Raw genomic sequence first — 17,199 nt, forward strand, 5'->3', positions numbered from 1 at the left:
AATGTGTGGAGGGTAGAGGAGCGACTGATGTTGACCAGGAGCTTTTTCCAGGTCTTGGCTGCAATGTAGGAGAAAGCTTTCCCGTATGTTCTGCTTCTGTGGATGTGGGGGACCTCTGCAAGGGTGAGGTCAGCGGAGCGGAGGTTCCTCTTGGGTGTATGGAAACATACTCGGTTTTTGAGGTATTTGGGTTCGATGTTGTTGAGGGATTTGTAGGCTTGGGTGAGGAGATTGTAGGTGACCCTCTTCTCTATGGGGAGCCAGTGGAGGTTTCGCAGGTGTTGGGTCATATGTTTGTGGCGCGCTGTCCATAGGACGAGCCTGGTGGCAGGGTTTTAGATTGTTTGGAGCTTGCGTAGAAGAGTTTTGTTGATTCCGGCATAGAGGGCGTTGCCGTAGTATAGTCTGCTGGTGATGAGTGCGTGGGTGACGGTCTTTCTGCAGTCGAGGGGGGGTCCATTTGAAAGTTTTATGGAGAATGCGGAGGCAGTTGAAGCTGGGGGAGGAGACGGCGTTGATTTGGCAGTTCATGGAGAGGGATGAGTCGAGGAGAGGATTATGCTAGGTTTGTGCGTGGTCTGTCGGGGTGGGTGGGCTCCCGAGGGCCACCAGGTGTTGTCCCAGGCAGAGGTGCAGGGGCCGAGGATGAGAACCTCGGTCTTCTCGGAGTTGAGCTTTAGGCAGCTGTCCCTCATCCAGGCTGCTACATTTCTCATTTCTTCCTGGAAGCTGAGTCTGGTGATTTCTGGGTTCTTGGTGAGGAAGAGGATGAGTTGGGTGTCATCAGCGTAGGAGACGATGCTAAGCCCATGGTATTGGACGATGGCGGCCATGTAGATGTTGAAGAGCCTCAGGCTTAGTTAAGATCCTTGGGGTACTCCACAGACAATGTCAGTAGGGTTGTAGAGGAAGGGGAGAGTCTTACCCTCTGGGTTCTGCTGGACAGGTCGGATCGGATTCAGTCGAGGACAGATCTCTGTATTCCTGCGTTGTGGAGTCAGGTGGTTAGTGTGCGATGTGAGACGGTGTTAAAGGCTGCGGAGTGGTCTAAGAGGATGAGGGCTGGGATGTGTCCCTGATCGAGCAGCATGCGGATGTCGTCAGTGGCAGCGAGGAGGGCGGTCTTGGTGCTGTGGTTGCTGCGGAAACCAGACTGGGAAGTGTCCAGGATGCAGTTTTCTTCAATGAACGTGGTCAGCTGGGCGTTCACGAGTCTTTCAGTGACTTTGGCTGCGTATGGGAGGAGAGAGATAAGCCGGTTGTTCTTCAGGTCAGTAGAGTTGGCTGTTGGTTTCTTGAGGAGGGGTTTTACCTCTGCGTGTTTCCAGTCGTCAGGGCAGGTGCCGGATGTGAGGGAGGAGTTGATGGTAAGTCCTAGCTCGGGAGTGATGGCAGTGGCGCCCTGTGGAAGGTGTGAGGGGGCAGGGGTCAGTTGGGGCCCCTGAGTGTGTCTTCTTCATGGTTGAGGAGATGAGCTCGACAGACGCGGTGGCCCAGAAGGTGATGGTCGGCTTCTCGGTGGTGGTGGGTGGTGTGGTGCTGTCTTCTGCAGGCTCGCTGAAATTGTCCTAGAGGGCCTGGATCTTCAGGTGGAAGTAGGCGCTTAGTTTGTCGCAGAGTTCCTGGGAGGGTGTGATGTCAGTGGCTTCGCAGGAATGTCTTGCGAACTGCTGAATGACGTTGAACAACTCGTTCGTGTTGGATGCGTTAGTCTTGACTTTGTCACTGATGAATGTTCTTTTGGTGCCCTTTATACGCTGGTGGTAGTCCTTCATGGTGATCCTGTGGTTGTTTCGTGCTTCCGTGGTTTTCTGGTTGTGCAAGGTTTTCTCCAAACGTCTGCAGGTGCCTCCGGCTTCTTGGAGTTCGGTGGTGAACTAGGCAACCATTGGTGGGCATTGCTTGGTGGGGTGTTGGAGAGGTGCCAGCTTGTTGGTGCAGCAGGAGACCCAGTGATGGAATTCCCTGGCTGCGGAGTTGGTGTCGGTGGTGGCCTTGGGGGGGTTTTGGAGGAGGGTGGAGTTCAGGTGTTCCTGGGTCAACTTACTCCAGTTCCGTCGAGGCGGGCGTGGGGTTGGTTTGGGTGCGGTGGTGGTGTTGAAAGTGAAATGGACGCAATGGCGGTCTGTCCAGATGGGCTGGGTGGTGTGGCTGAAACGGATGTTTGATCGTTCCGTGAAGATGGGATCGAGGGTGTGCCCTGCCCTGTGGGTGGGAGTGATGATGAGCTGTTTCAGTTCTAGGTTGGCAAGGTTCTCGAGGAGAGAGGTGGAATCAGGATCCTGGCTGTTCTCGAGGTGGAAGTTCAGCTCCCCGAGCAGGATGTATTCAGTGGAGGTGATGGTGTGGGGTGCGGCGAGCTCGGCGATGGTGGTTGCCGGTTGGGCGTGGGGTCCTGGTGGTCTGTAGATGAGTGTACCATGTAGCGTAGTCCTGGGGCTGGTCTGGATCTGGAAATGGAGGTGTTCCGTGTTTGAGTGTGGATCGCTAGTGCTGGATGTGGAGAGTCGGAGGGGGGTCTTGTGTGCGATGGCGAGTCCTCCTCCCGGGCAGTGTGGGCAGTCCTTTCTCTGGACCTTGTAGCCGTCATGGATAGCTGTGGCAATGTCGGGGCCGGAGGTGGCATTGGTCCAGGTTTCTGTGAAGAAGACGACATTGTGCGAGAGGGTGTCGATCAGGTCCCAGATCTCTAAGGCGTGTCGATGTAGGGAGCGCACGTTGAAAAGGATGCAGTTCAGGGTTTCCGTGGGTCGTCCAGTAGGTGGTCCTTCGGTGGCTGTGGGAGTCGTGTCAATGGTGAAAGTACTACGGCAGTGTCAGCAAGAAAACAGTCCGGGGGTAGTGCTGGGTGAGGATCTTATGCAGTCTGCGTGGCCTCCGGGGGGTTGAGGGCGACGAGGCTGGCTGAGTCGTAGCGGTAGTGGCCAGGAGAACCAGGGTTCCTGGCGCTGGTCGCGGGCGTATCATGGACGGGCTTGCCTTAGGCATGCCTTTGGAGCACGAGCGGCGCGACCCCACAGCGGTCGCCATTATGTACGGGAGGACTAGCAAACTGTTAAAATACTGGTTTGTAAACACCTGCAACCCCAGCGAGCGTCGCACAGTGCACAGGCACAGATGAATATTTTATGCGCACTGTAAATTTAGGTCTCTCCGAGCTGCCTACAAATTTGCAACCTCCTGCACATAAAAAACCAAGGCCCAAGTGACTTAAACCACAAAACTGCACTGCTGATAGGACGTCTGAAACCACAAGGGCACAGCGTGTCCTGCTGGCAACCTGCTGCCATGGAAGGAAGCAGGGGTTTAATGGTGCCGCCACCAGCTTATTGTTCTGAACTTCAAAAGTCAGGTAGACATTGTTAAAGAATTCCCAAACCTTTTATTGTATACCGTGACTATTTCTGTAAGGAATCAAATGGAGGACGTAAGCCTTAAATGATGTCACAACCGTGTGACTATGTGTCTTTATTTATGAATAAACCATTTCTACAACAATCGCTTACACGGGAACATGGCTTTATGCCAGAATGATTGCATAGAAAAAACATGAGGATTCATCTGAAACATTTGAAAATGACCAGTTAAAGAAGCCAGGTTAAAGGGGTCTCTTCCGTGCTCGCCCTCCGACTCCTCCCTGGGAACCCTTGCGTCGGCCCCCCAGGCCTCCTCTCCGCAGCCCTGGCTCCCTTGGAAGCCCATGGTGCATTCCTGGAAGGCGATGGCCCCGTCGCGGTCGGTGTCCAGCCGTTGGAAGACAGCCTCCGCCTCCTCCGGGCTGACGCGCAACTCTGCGCACAGCGACTGAAAGTCCTCTCGCTCCAGGCGCCCTGAGTGGTTTGCGTCACAGGGAAGGAAGAGAGCGCGGAGCCGGGACACCTCGCTCTGGGTGGCCTACGCCATTGGCCAGGCTCAAAAAACAAAAAGTAAACGAATGAATCAAAAGACAGCATTTACAAAGGACAAACACACAAGGCAATGAAAAATATGGGTGGGGGAGTGGGTAAAGCTTCTCTCTCTACTGAACTACCACAGGTCTTCGCAGAGCAGCGCTTGGGCACTGGCTCATGCTTGACCTAAAAAAAGAGGAGAAATAAAAATGAAAAAATCGGCTTGTTACACCTGTTCTGGGGACGCATAAGGTTGTGGCGCTGTCCCACGTTTGCGTGATGAAGGAAATCTAGGGCAGAGTCTAAATCTATTGATGCTGCTTGGGAAAAGTCACTTCAGCGCCCATGGAACGTGTCATTGATGCAGAATAAGGCAAGGCAGCGCTGCTTTCTCCATATGTCTGAGGGCATGCAAAGCCATGTAAAGTGGCCTCATAAATAGCTGAGAGATTTGCCTCTCCGGAGCCTCCGAAAATTGGACCCCTGTCAGCACAAACGAAGCGTTGCATTTCCTAAAACAATTTTTTTATACTGTGTGAAACATAATTGCTAGTAAAAACAATATTTAGTCTTTTATACATTAAAGTCTAATAAAAAGGAAGTGTCATTAATAATCATTTCTGTAGAATAAGGCGTGGCTTCGGAGCGACCAAGATGGCCGCATCTGAATAGAGCTCAGCCGGTCGGACGATTCCAGCTGCCCTGATCCGCATTGCTAGAGCCCTCACAGCCGCCAATATCCTCCCCCGATGATCTCAGGACCATGAGCCCCAGTCTGATGCCTCTGCCGAGGTGAAAGTACACCCGGGGGCGCGTCAGAGCCGGATGCCGCCGGGCCCCGCATTGGGCCTTCCTGTCTGATCCCTGTTCGCTCCGGAGTTTAGGTGAGCCCTCGCCCTATTTACCCCCCCCCCCGCCCGGCTGCCCCGGAGCCTGCTCCCGCGTCCCTCTACTCAGTCTCCTCTTCCCTGCCGGGCCCCCGTAGTCAGCACGGCCCTGCGGGCCTTAGGGCCTACTGCGCTGCAGAAGCCGGGGCCTGGACTTAGTGAGCAGGCCGGACTTGGCGGCGGGCGAGGAGTCCTGGGGCTGGGGTGGGGGTCGGGGTTTGGCGGTGGGCCCGGGATGATGGGCGTTTGAGCTCCCCCCCTCTCGGGCCCGAGGGGACGCTCTATGACCGTCTGGACTGGGGGCTCTATTGATCTCCCTTTTCTCCCGGTGTTGGGGCCCCCCCTTGTTTGCGCCAGAGGGGCTCGACTGCACGTTTGGGCCCGGGATGACTGAGCCTGCAGTACGGACGGCAGCCCCTGCTATTTTGCCCACTCTGAGCCTCGGATCCTGCTAGTGAACCAGCTGCATGACGGCCCTTCCTACAGGTGGGTAAGATTTGGGCTGCCATAGAGGACTGTCACGCGACCTTCTCTTCGCTGCTAGACACCGCGGTGACGGCCCCTCCTGGTGCTGTGCTGCTTTTTCCGATGGGGCATCTGCCACCGTTGACACGTTGTTGATCCCCTCAGCGGGTCCTGCTCTCCTGTCCACGTGGGTGTTTTTGCTCCATACCTAGGGACCAGAGGTTCGCCGCCAATCCTGCCACCTGGCCTGGTGGTAGGCCTTTAGGTCGTTTCCTTTCAACGCAACTTGGCTGTAGCGGACTCGCCACGATGGTCAAGAAGGACCCCAGGCAGTCCAAACTCCAGTTCGACAAACCTCCAGATCCCACCTTGGACTCGGCGGCGGGCGCGACCGCGGAGGCCTCCCTTCAGCAGGTGGAGACAGACTCGTCCCCCCTGGCTGCTGCCATGATAGCTGAAATGAGGGCTGGATTCAAGGCCCTTGAAGCCCACTTTGATGACCTGGATAAGTAGCTGGCTGATATGAACGCAAAGATCCAAGGCCATGATCGCAGGTTAGACGTGGTTTCGGACCTTGAAGACGGGCCTCCTCTTCCCTGAAGCGACTGGAGAGAGTCGAGAAGATCCTAAAGGAAGTGGCTGTTAAGAACGAGGACTTGGAGGCCCGGGGGCGTTGCAACAACATACGTATTCTGGGTGTGCCGGAGACGACAGCCACGGGCCGACTAGACACATTCGTAGAACAGCTTCTCTCCGACTTGTTCGGACGAGAATCCTTCACCTTAGGCTTTGTTGTTGAGCGAGCTCATCGATCCTTGGGCCCTCGCCCCAACCCGGCCTGCCTCCCAGACCAATTGTTGCAAGACTTATGAACTTCCGAGATCGAGACACTGCCCTCCGTGTGGCCCGCGAAAAGAGCGAGATCCAGTGGCAGGGATCCAATCTCTCCTTCTTCCCGGACTTCACGGTAATGGTGCAGGAGGCCAAGCGAAAGTTCCACAGTGTCAAGTCAATGCTTCGCAACCTGGGGCTCCGATATGGCATGTTGTATCCGGCTCGTCTCAGAGTTGACATCAATGGCAGGCCAAGGATCTTTGACACCCCACCTGCTGCACAGGAATTTTTCCGAGACTATAAGAACAATAAAAACGTGGCGTCTGGCTGTCCTCGGTCCCGCTCTCCTCCGTTGCAGTCCTCACAAACGAGCGTGGACCTCTTCTCCCAGACGGGGAACGGCTGAGCTCAGTCTTGCTTTGTTCATCGGCTCGAATAGTACTTTGTATACTTTGGCTCGTTTGCATATTTATCCACTATTGATAGTTCTGATGCTCGGTTGCTGGGTTGCCCGACTGGCGTGGCGTTGCCATGCCCTATGGTGAATGCCTCAATGGTTTGCTTTTTGGGATGTAATGTTAGGCAGTACCTCTTTCTGGGTAGTGAGAGGGTGGGTGGGGGGTGGTGGGGGGGTTGTGTTTTGTTTTTGGTTGAACATTTTAGTTTATTGATTAGGAGGATTGTTTTTCATGCTGTGGTACGTTATTGCACTGACGCCCCTTCTTTGGTACTGCATACATGGTACAGTTAGGTAATGTTCCTGGTCCTTCCGGGCTTATGTTATTAACGTGGAACGTGGTCTAAATAATAATAGGAAATGTTGTCAAGTTTTGAATTATGTAGCTAGACATAAGGCTTTATCCTCTTTATGCAAGAAACCCACTTGGCCGTCACCAGCACCAACTCTGTAGCCTCCGGTTGGGGTCCACACAGGTATTTCTCTGCTTATAGTTCATATTCACGTGGCGTCGCTATTTTTGTATTAATGAATTCAGTTTGCACACTATGCCACACAGCGACACCCCGAGGGCAGGTTTCTGGTTGTCACCGGTCAACTGATGGGTCATAGGGTTTCACTTGTGTGTGTGTATGGCCCGAACACTGATTCTCCCTCGTTCTATCATTCCTTGTTGACCCAACTCCTCGCTGTCGACACAGGGCTGCTGATAATGGGAGGGGACTTTAACCTTCTCCTGGACTATTCTAGGGACAGCACTGCCTCCACTCCCGACTCCTAGTCCCATTCTCGCCTGGCCCTTCGTGAGATCTGCACGCAATATTCCTTAGTGGACACTGAATCCCACCTGCATACACAACATCCTGCTTACACTCACTACTCTGGGTTCCACAACACCTGGACCAGGATCGATTACTGGCTTGTCTCCCCTGTAGTTACTGGCTGGTTGGGATCGTACAGACTCTCTCCCGTACTCTTTCCGATCACTGCCCGGTTCTTCTTCAACTATTTATTCCCCGGAAAGGGGGTTATGAGAGACAGTGGCGCTTCCCCGGGAGGGCTTTGCTGGACCCCGTTTTCAATAAAGAGGTAAGACGGGCCATAGAAGATTATTTTGAACTTAACACGGGCACTGTCGACACGTGGGCGGTCTTGTGGGAGGGATTTAAGGCGTACATGAGGGGAGTCTGCATCTCTAAACATACCGGAGTCCTTCGCGATCTGCGCACCACTTTGGATCAGATCGAAAAGAAAATTGCTGCGGCTGACCGTGAGCTACTCGTTTCCCCCTCTGACTCGCTCTCTGCTCTCCGCCTGGAGCTGTGCGTTGAGTTCCGGGATGCGGTTGATAGGGAGTTGTCGTTTCTTAATAAACATTCCGTGGCTCTGCGGTATGGGGAGGGCGAGCGACCCGGTCGCCTCTTGGCCAATACGCTACGCCCCCCCAGAGGCCCCACGTGCATCATCTCGATGACGGGACTTGACGACTCGCCGGTTTATTCTATTTCCGCGATCTGTGACTTGTTTCTTACATTTTACAAGACCCTTTATACTTCACGCCTTTCCGGAGATCTCCGTAGTCAGAAGATTATCTATCTGAGTGGCTCTGGTGTATCTGGAACGATACATGCAGGAGTTCCTCCTGACCCTCATTACCTCCGACAGTATAGTTGATTTTTATAAAACTTACAAGGGCCTTCTGGTCCCGCGCTTGGTCGAGGTTTATGCGGAGTCCCTAGAGACTGCCATCCTCCCCCCAACATTTCCTGAAGCTGTAATCAAGTTTCCAAGTTTCAAAAGACCTTTATTCGAATTTCATAAAATTCATAAAAGTACCACATAAAACAACAGTTCATTTACATTACACATTATTACAGAGTTAGAAAATTTAAAATATGATACAATACAGTTCTGGTGAGGCAAATTTCAAGGATTTTCCATCATCTTACGCACTCGCGTTAACAGTCTCAGTAAAGTGCAAGTGCGAAAAATTAGTTCATCTGAGTCCAAGGAAACCAACATCAAGTAAGAATTTTCCAGCGAAATGGGTCGATATTTCCTAAAATATGGAGTTAAAAAGCAATTAATATATCTTAAATAAAATGTACAGAAGAATAGGAAGTGTAAATCATTCTGTGTGCTAACACCATCACACGGGCATGGGTTAAAATCAGTGCTATGTCGATAGCCCAGGGGGAAAGACAACAGAAATTTCACTGAACCCGCTCTTAAGCGAAACAAAAGTGCTCTCTCCCAGTTGGTCATAGGTAGAGTGAGATAGAGCGGGAGTGGATATCTGCACAAGTCATTTCCCATATATTTTGCAACAGTTGATTTTATTGATTCTTTTCCCATCCTTTCAGAATCCAAAAGTGCGTACAGTGCATGTTTAACCTCTGTTTTATCCTTGGGCTCAATATTAGGATGGTCGGAGAAAAGATCACCTTTGCCTACGGCATTTAATGTTTTAAAAACTCCTAGAAGCCAAGGGATCTTCATGCCACGGTCACAGTTTAAGCAATCTTTTATAATGTTTTGTGTGAGGGTGGCAGAATTATTCCTCCAGACCTTAACCCAAAATAATGCTGGTCTAGCTCTGATAAAATCACAAACATATGGGAGGTTTAATTCATTATGACAAATGAAATCAGATGATGAGATTGGGGCGCCCAATAGTTTTCTACAGAATCGGCTTTCTTCCCGCTGAATGGATGCGCTATCTCCCAACCCCCAAACCTCTGCTCCATAAGAAGCTACTGGTGAGCACTGTAGTCTAAATATTTTTTAAATAGCTCTGGTGGCACCTATTTTATTCGGGCGGGGCAAGCTCAGAATAGAATTGGTGGCTTTCGAGAACTTGCTCGTGGCGTGGGCCAAATGCCCACTCCACGAGCCGTTCGCAGCTAAAACCAACCCTAGATAGGGAAACATGGGGACAGATTCAAGTTTGTCTGTCCCTATGTGTATGGTGTTGAGCTTCCGCTTCCCAGGACCACAAGACATGATAAAAGACTTTTTTAAATTTACACGCAGATCCATTCCCTCCATATGTTTAACAAAACTTTGAACCAGTAGACGCAGGGCATTTGGTGTGCGGGCCATAAGCACCGCGTCATCCGCGTATAATGAAACTGGTAGAGGTTTCCCCAAAATTATTGGTACATCGCTGGTGACTTGTTTGAGGTTTCCAGATAGGCCATTAATGTAGATGATGAACAACAGGGGTGCTAGAACGCACCCCTGTCTCACCCCCCTACCGATGTCAATGGCTCCAGAGACCTCTCCACCCATCCCAATCCGAACTTGTGCCTTTAAATCAGTGTGTAGATAGGCCAGGAAATTAACAAGGGTCTCATCCAATCCGTGATTCAGTAAAATCGTCCAGAGTTTTGATCTATTCACTAGATCAAACGCGGATGAGAGATCCATAAAAGCAAGGTAAATGGGGGACGATCGAGCAATATTATATTTATTGATTATCAATTTTAGGTTCAAACATTGCTCTACTGTCCCTACCCCGCTCCTGAATCCCATCTGGCACGGGTCTAATAGCTCTGTGTTTTCAGTCCATTCAAGCACCCTGTTGTAAATTACTCGTCCCAAGATTTTTAAAGTGTTGTCCAGGAGGGAGATCGGGCGATAGTTTGCTGGGTCCGACCTATCTCCTTTTTTAAAAATAGGGACGATGGTGCTAGTTGCCCAGGTAATGGGCATGGGTACTGTTGGAAGACTATTAAAAACATTGGTTAGAATTGGTGCCCATAAATCTGGACTATACTTAATGATATCGATGGGCAGGCCATCAGGGCCTGGGGCCTTGTTTCCGAGACTTTCTTTTATAGCTAATTCTACTTCATGGATATTAATCAGAAGGCCATTCAGCTGTCTTGGACTATAAACCATAGCCTCCTTAGATGGAGCAGCATACATTTTTGAAAAATGGGCCTCCTAAACACTGCTAATTATATTACAGCTAACTGGAGTTAACTTTTTACCCATTTCTCTGGTTTTCCTAACTGCACACCAAAATGGTCCACTGCCCCCCAGATTGGCGCTGGCAACAAGTGAATCCCACTGTTCTGATAACAATTCGGCCTTTCTGCCCGATAGTGTGAGTTTATACTGTTTCCTGGCTAATTGGACGGCCGTAGGGCACCTAGGATTGGTAGAGAGTGCCCTTCTTAAGTCCCTATTTGCCAAAGAACAGGCCGAGTCAAACCATCTTGGTTGTGTCTCTACCCTTGGGAGTGGGACCGATAGAAGAGTTTTTATAACTAGGCATAATTTACCAAAGTCGACAATCATCCTATGATGATTACCGTCCATGGATAAACAAGAGTTAATCAGATGGGAATGATTAACTTGTACGGTGTTCAAAATTGCCCCACTGTCAACCCCTCTCCATTTTAATCTCAGGCCTTCAGCCGAGGGGGTAATATCTCTAGCACCATTTATATTTGAATAAACAGCACTAGGGGCTACATCTAAGGTGACTATTAATGGGTTGTGATCCCCAAACAATGTCTCCATCACTGTAGATTTAACTACACAATCTATTAGATGGGGTGTCATAAAGATATAGTCGATGGTGGAACTACAGTCCCTACTTCAAAACGTAGGAGCATAAGGGGCACATTGGTTATAATCTATTTTCATGGCATCACCAAGATTGAACTCAGATAAAATATTCCTCAGTTCAGTGCCTCTTCGTTCTGCTTGATCTGAATAAAACATGTCCTTTATCCCAGAATCTATGGGTATCTTTGCATTGAAGTCACCCCCAATCAAGATCCCTGTCCCAACCTCTAATTGTAGGCTAGATTCCAAGTTATGTAAGATTTTTGAGAGAGACTCGAAGTTTTTGTTTGGTACACAATTAAAATCATTATTATAAAAATGAATGAAATAAATCCTGGTCTTTGTTTTATATTCCAAAATTTGAATATTCAAATTCCCTCTTGACAAATCTCTAATGGTGCCACCAGCCAGTGTCCTAATTCCTATAAACAGACCACCCACTGCTCGACCAAGGCTGGGTTTAGGCGCTGTTACACTGAAACAGTGGTATCCCTCAATATAAAGGTTTTCAACAGCCCACGTCTCCTGAAACATCACAATGTCAATATCATCAATTATCTTAATCTATTTCGGGTCTGAAAGAATTGCTTCTAACCCAGCTACATTCCAGCTATGGACTTTCAGACCACTATGGCCGCGGTGGTCTGGTAGGTTTGGACCCAGTATTCCTCAATATATTCACATCCAGACCAGGCGATGATGATACTCCCAAATCAGCATTATTTGGTAATGTGGATAAACATTCCTCTTTGCTATTACCAACTGCCATGTGACCGCTATTAGCTTCCATGGTGCCAAATAATTTACCCTGGGTTATTATTTCTTCCTCTATTAAGTGGCACCCTTTGTAACCGTTGCTTGTGGCTGTACTTACGGTATTATCAACTGCCGTTGACAAGCTGTAATCATTTTATTGCCAAAACCTTGGAAAGACCCCATGCAATGTGGATCGTACAGACCACTGTCACTGTCTCTCCTGATGAAATCCATCATCTCCTCGGTGCAATCTGGTTTCGTCCTGCATAGGTCCACTTCCCTTAATCTCCGTGCTTTATTCACGGTGTTGCACCGTATTGATCCTTCTACCCCGGCCGCCGCGATCCTTTTGGATGTGGAAAAAGCCTTCGTCTCCCTCGAATGGCCATTTTTTCTTTCAGTCATGCGCCGAATGGGAATGTTGGAGTGTTTTGTAGCCACGGTCACTCTGTTATACACTAAGCCCACTGCCCGGTTGCGTCTTAATGGTACGTTATCTGACCCTTTCCCCCTATCAAGAGGCATTAGGCAGGGATGCCCCCTCTCCCCTCTCTTTTTAATTTTTGCCATGGACCCTTGGCTAGGCAGTTTCAAGAGAACCACCTCCAGCGCGGGTTGCAATTTCGCACCGGTCAGCAGTTGATGTCCATGTACGCGGATGACATGGTGTTATACGTCCGACAGCCCCAAGATAATTTGGCATCATTGATTCGTGAAATTATAAGATTTGGCACGTTTTCTGGGCTCCATATCAATTGGCACAAATCAGTCATTTTCCTGCTCACGGCCTGCACTACGCCTTGGTCATTTGAATTTCCGTTAAAATGGTGTGCTGATTCCACTAAGTACCTGGGTATCCACATCCATTTAGACACTGCATCATTGATCCGTCTCAACTATGGCCCCGCTATTGACACATTGGAATCACAGATCTCCCGATGGCTTCGCTTGCCCTTGTCAATGGCGGGTAGAATCGCTATTATTAAGATGATAGTGTTGCCCCGTTTCTTATATTATTTTAATAATATTCCTGTTCCTTTAACAAAGGCATTTTTCACGCAACTTCGCGCTCTGCTGCTTCGCCTGGTATGGGGAGATATGAGACCCCGGGTCGGCTGGAAGGTATTGACTCTGCCACCAGACACAGGAGGGCTAGGTGTGCCAGATTTTTATTTGTATTATTTGGTTGCGCAATGCGCCTACGCTTATGCCTGGTTCCACCCGGATGTACGCATTCCATATTTACGGCCAGAGGGGGATCTGGTTCTCCCAAGAAACCTCCTTACATTGCTCCCCACTGGTTTTCCCCGTGATCCCTGTGACATCCAAACTGTCTCCACTACATGCTGGGCCTGGATTAGTCTGCGTAAATATTTGGGGCTTGATCTGCTATATTCACTGGCCCTCCCCCTTCCCAATGCATCTCTTTTCCCCATTACGGGGGAAGTTTTGGTTCAGCGCACCCTGGCGAAATTTAGCGTACACACTCTTGGGGACTTATTCCCAGATGGACATGTATTCTCCGCGTCGGAGGAGGCACTGTTTGGCGGCCGCTTCTTCATAGACACATTCATTCTCTCCCGGATCCGCTCTGCTTTGAGAGCGGGCTATCCCTCTTTTCCTTTGGCACCTGATGAGACACCTCCCCTCACTTTGGTGATTCAGAGCCCCTCCAACGCACACCTGATCTCTAAATTGTACAAACAATGTGGGGCACTCATACCAATCAATGACACTAGGCTTAGGGCAGCTTGGGAGGTGGATCTGGGTGGGCCTATCTCTGATGATCAATGGCCATATTGCTGTAAAACCACAACAGACGTTTCATTGAATAGCCGCCACAAACTGCTTCAGTTCAAATTCCTTCGCAGGATGTATTTCACCCCAGCCCGTGCGCACAGAATTGACAAATCCCGCCCTCACCATTGCCTGAAATGTCTTGCCCCTTTTGCTGATTTCGCACATTTGTCATGGACCTGCCCCAAAATACACCAGTGCTGGTTGAACATCCATTCCACTCTTGGGGATATACTGTCCATGCCACTCCTTCCCACACCTGAGATAGCGCTGTTGTGGTATGTTGAACACTTCCCAAAGAAGGTTCGTAAATTAGCGGCTCTAGGCTTCCTATTAGCCAAAAGGGAGATAGCAATGCTATGGGGTTCCAAGCGCGCACCTACCCTTCGCGCCTGGCTGAATAGCTTAGCATTCTGCAACGTGAACTGCATTCAGCACCTTACTCCCCACTTCCTCCAGGCCTATTGACCTCTGGGGCCCATATAGGGACTACGTCTCCCGAATCCGGCTGACCCCGGAATCTCAGTTACAGTCCGGCATTACCCCTTCCGGTGTAGGGTAGCACCCCTTGGAGTTGGGGGTGGTTACAACGGGATAGAGGTTGCCCATACACCTATTTGATTTTTGGTCTTCGTGTTTAATAGTGCTTATTGTCTGCAGTATGGTATTGTTATTGCTTTTTTCTTTGAGTATTGTATATTTGGTGTGGTTAGTGTTCACGTATCGCATAATATTTTTTTTCATTAATCTCCGGTCCTCAAGATTTGTTATTATGTTTTATGAATATGGTTTTCAGATTTTGGGTAAATGTCATTTAATGTTTTAATATTGCAATTACATTGTATGTTTTCCTTTTTTATTTTTTTGGTTTAGAAAATGGTAAATAAAGTTGAATAAATAAATAAATAATCCTTTCAGTACATCACATAAAAGGGCAGCTTTTTAAAAAAATGTGCAAACCGCTACCTGACCTCTAGCGACGAAGAAGAACCTTACAACTCCCACCGATTTGCCTTGAATTACGGGATATACGGTTAAAATAAAAAATCTTCAAATACTTTATTTTGTTAATGGCGGATGACTAATCGAGGAGAAATACATTTAAATCTTATATAAATATGCGTAATGCACATTAATCTCGACGTACATGTGTAATCTTGCTCCATTTCACACACGGTAGCTGCACGACAGACTTACTTATATTTTACGCATTTAGAGATCTCGAGATCAATTAGTGGGCTCTTCACAAATCATCGCCACACGAAGTGTGCATGAGCCAGCGAAGAAGTCTATATGAAATAGTCTTGCATAAACTCAGAGTCCTGCCTATTTGACTTATAAAATTACACGCATATGGTAGCGCAACTTTACAATACAATTCGTTGCCTCTGTTTTATCAACATAGTTTACACACAACCTTACTTACTCCTTCTAGTGCCATGTAAATTATTGTAACTTCCCCGTATCGCGGACAATTTTTTTTTTAATTGCAGTGGCTTCTGGGTATTCAAATTGGCAGACTTGAACTGTTTGTATCCAGACAGCCTGCCCTCTAGTGACAAGCACCGGTAATGCATCGGGCTCCCCTATGGATGAATAATAAGCTGTTTAGGTCGAGCCTAGAGCAGCGCGCGGAGGCCACGTGTATCCAGGGTATGGAGGTTCAGCACGCCCATGGCTTTTTTTGTTGTTGAAAACAATCTTTATTGCGTCAATCGTCAAATGTTATGCAGATCCCTGTAACCCAGAGACAACTGCCACATTTTACAGTATAGAAGGTGTGTCGACGTTTTGCAAGCATGATTACAAAGGAGCATAAAAAAACAACCCCCCTCCACACCCCCCATGCAGCGTCCTTGCACTACATCTTATGTCCTCTGCCACAGCATCTTCAACAATCCCTGGGCACCAGTGAGTTCCTACCCCGGGTTCCAGCACCCCGATCTCCCGAGCCGTGCAATGTCACGCTTGGCTATAATAATTTATTTCTTTTTAAAAGTTTTATATAGCGCTAGTTTAACCCGTAGGTTTCAGAGCGCTTTACATAAATACAGTAAAAAACAGAAAGACATTACATTACATAGTAGGCCGGCAGTAAGGAAGCAAACCACAGAGCATAAAATACAGGGCCTCATTTATGAGGCATTGCGTCAGTTTTACGCTTCCGATGCGTCACTTTTTGTGACGCATCGGCGGCGTAAAACATGCCTCCTGTTGCGCACTATTTACAAAGTGACGCATCTAAGCAGATGCGTCACTTTGTACACCCCTGCGCTACATTATACCTGCGTCATGTATAATGTATGCAAAAAGCCTCGTAATAGTGACGCAGTGAAATCTATGAGATTTCACTGCGTCACTTTTAGGACGCTGTTGCGTCAAAATCTTGCGCCTGCCTCACAGCAGGCGTAAGACTGACGCAAGCCCTTTCACATGGGGCTTGTCCCATGTGAAAGGACGCATTGCTGGAGTTGCTTCACTTTTGTGACACACCCCAGCAATGCGTGACTTTTGCGCTTACAGATACGTCAGAAATACTGACGTATCTGTAACTCCTTGCCACATGATGCGTCATACTGTAAATATGACGCATCATTGGTGTCGCAAGGAGGACGCAGTGAAAAGTGACGCATCGCTGTATTCACGCAGCGGTGCGTCACTTTTCATAAATGAGGCCCACAGCATGGGAAATACATATGCAGTGCAGCCGAGGGGGAGAGAACAATAAAAAGAGAAAGGTGAGAATGACATAGTCCTGTCCCCCACTGTCCTTGAATGTCCAAGAGAGAGAAGGCAACTCGAATATAGAAGACTTGGGGCCACATTATCAAGCCTGGGCGATAAAATTATCGCCGCTTTATCGGCAGGAAACTGCTGCTAAAGTGGCGATAATGGGCTTGATAATAGGCTCTATGGAATTCCAATCGAAGCTCATGTTAGATGTCCTTCACATCTAGCATGGGCTTCGATTGGAATGCCATAGAGCCTATTATCAAGCCCATTATCATAACTTTAGCGGCAGTTTCCTGCCGATAAAGCGGCGATACTTTTATCGCCCAGGCTTGATAATATGGCCCCAGGTTAGTTGACGTTGGTCGGGAAATTATTTGTTTTAGGAGATGGAGTTTCAGGTCCCTTTTGAAACAGGAGAAGTTCCATAGCGTTCCATATCCGGGGAGCGTTGCCAGAAAACGATCAGTGTTGGGTGGCTTTCTTTTTTAGTTACGGGGGAATAACAAGGAGTGAGCTGGAGCTTCTCAGCATTCGGGATTGACCTGCTCTTACCAGTTTGTTATTTAGGTAGCTGGGGGCAGGAGAGTGAAGGGTTTTGTGTGTGATGCAGGCCAGTTAGATACATCTCCCTTCCATGGGAAGCCAATTGAGGCAGTTGAGAGCTGGAGTGATGTGCTAAAATCTTTTAACTCCAGATACGAGTCGAGCGGACATGTTCAGCACTGCCCTTAGAGGAGCTAGGTGAGCTTTTGGAGTCCCTGTAAGGATGGCGTTCCCGTAGTCTATTTTAGAGAGAACTAGG

Source organism: Lissotriton vulgaris, chromosome 1_2 (assembly GCF_964263255.1).
Source record: "Lissotriton vulgaris chromosome 1_2, aLisVul1.2, whole genome shotgun sequence".
In the NCBI taxonomy this organism is placed as follows: Eukaryota; Metazoa; Chordata; class Amphibia; order Caudata; family Salamandridae; genus Lissotriton; species Lissotriton vulgaris.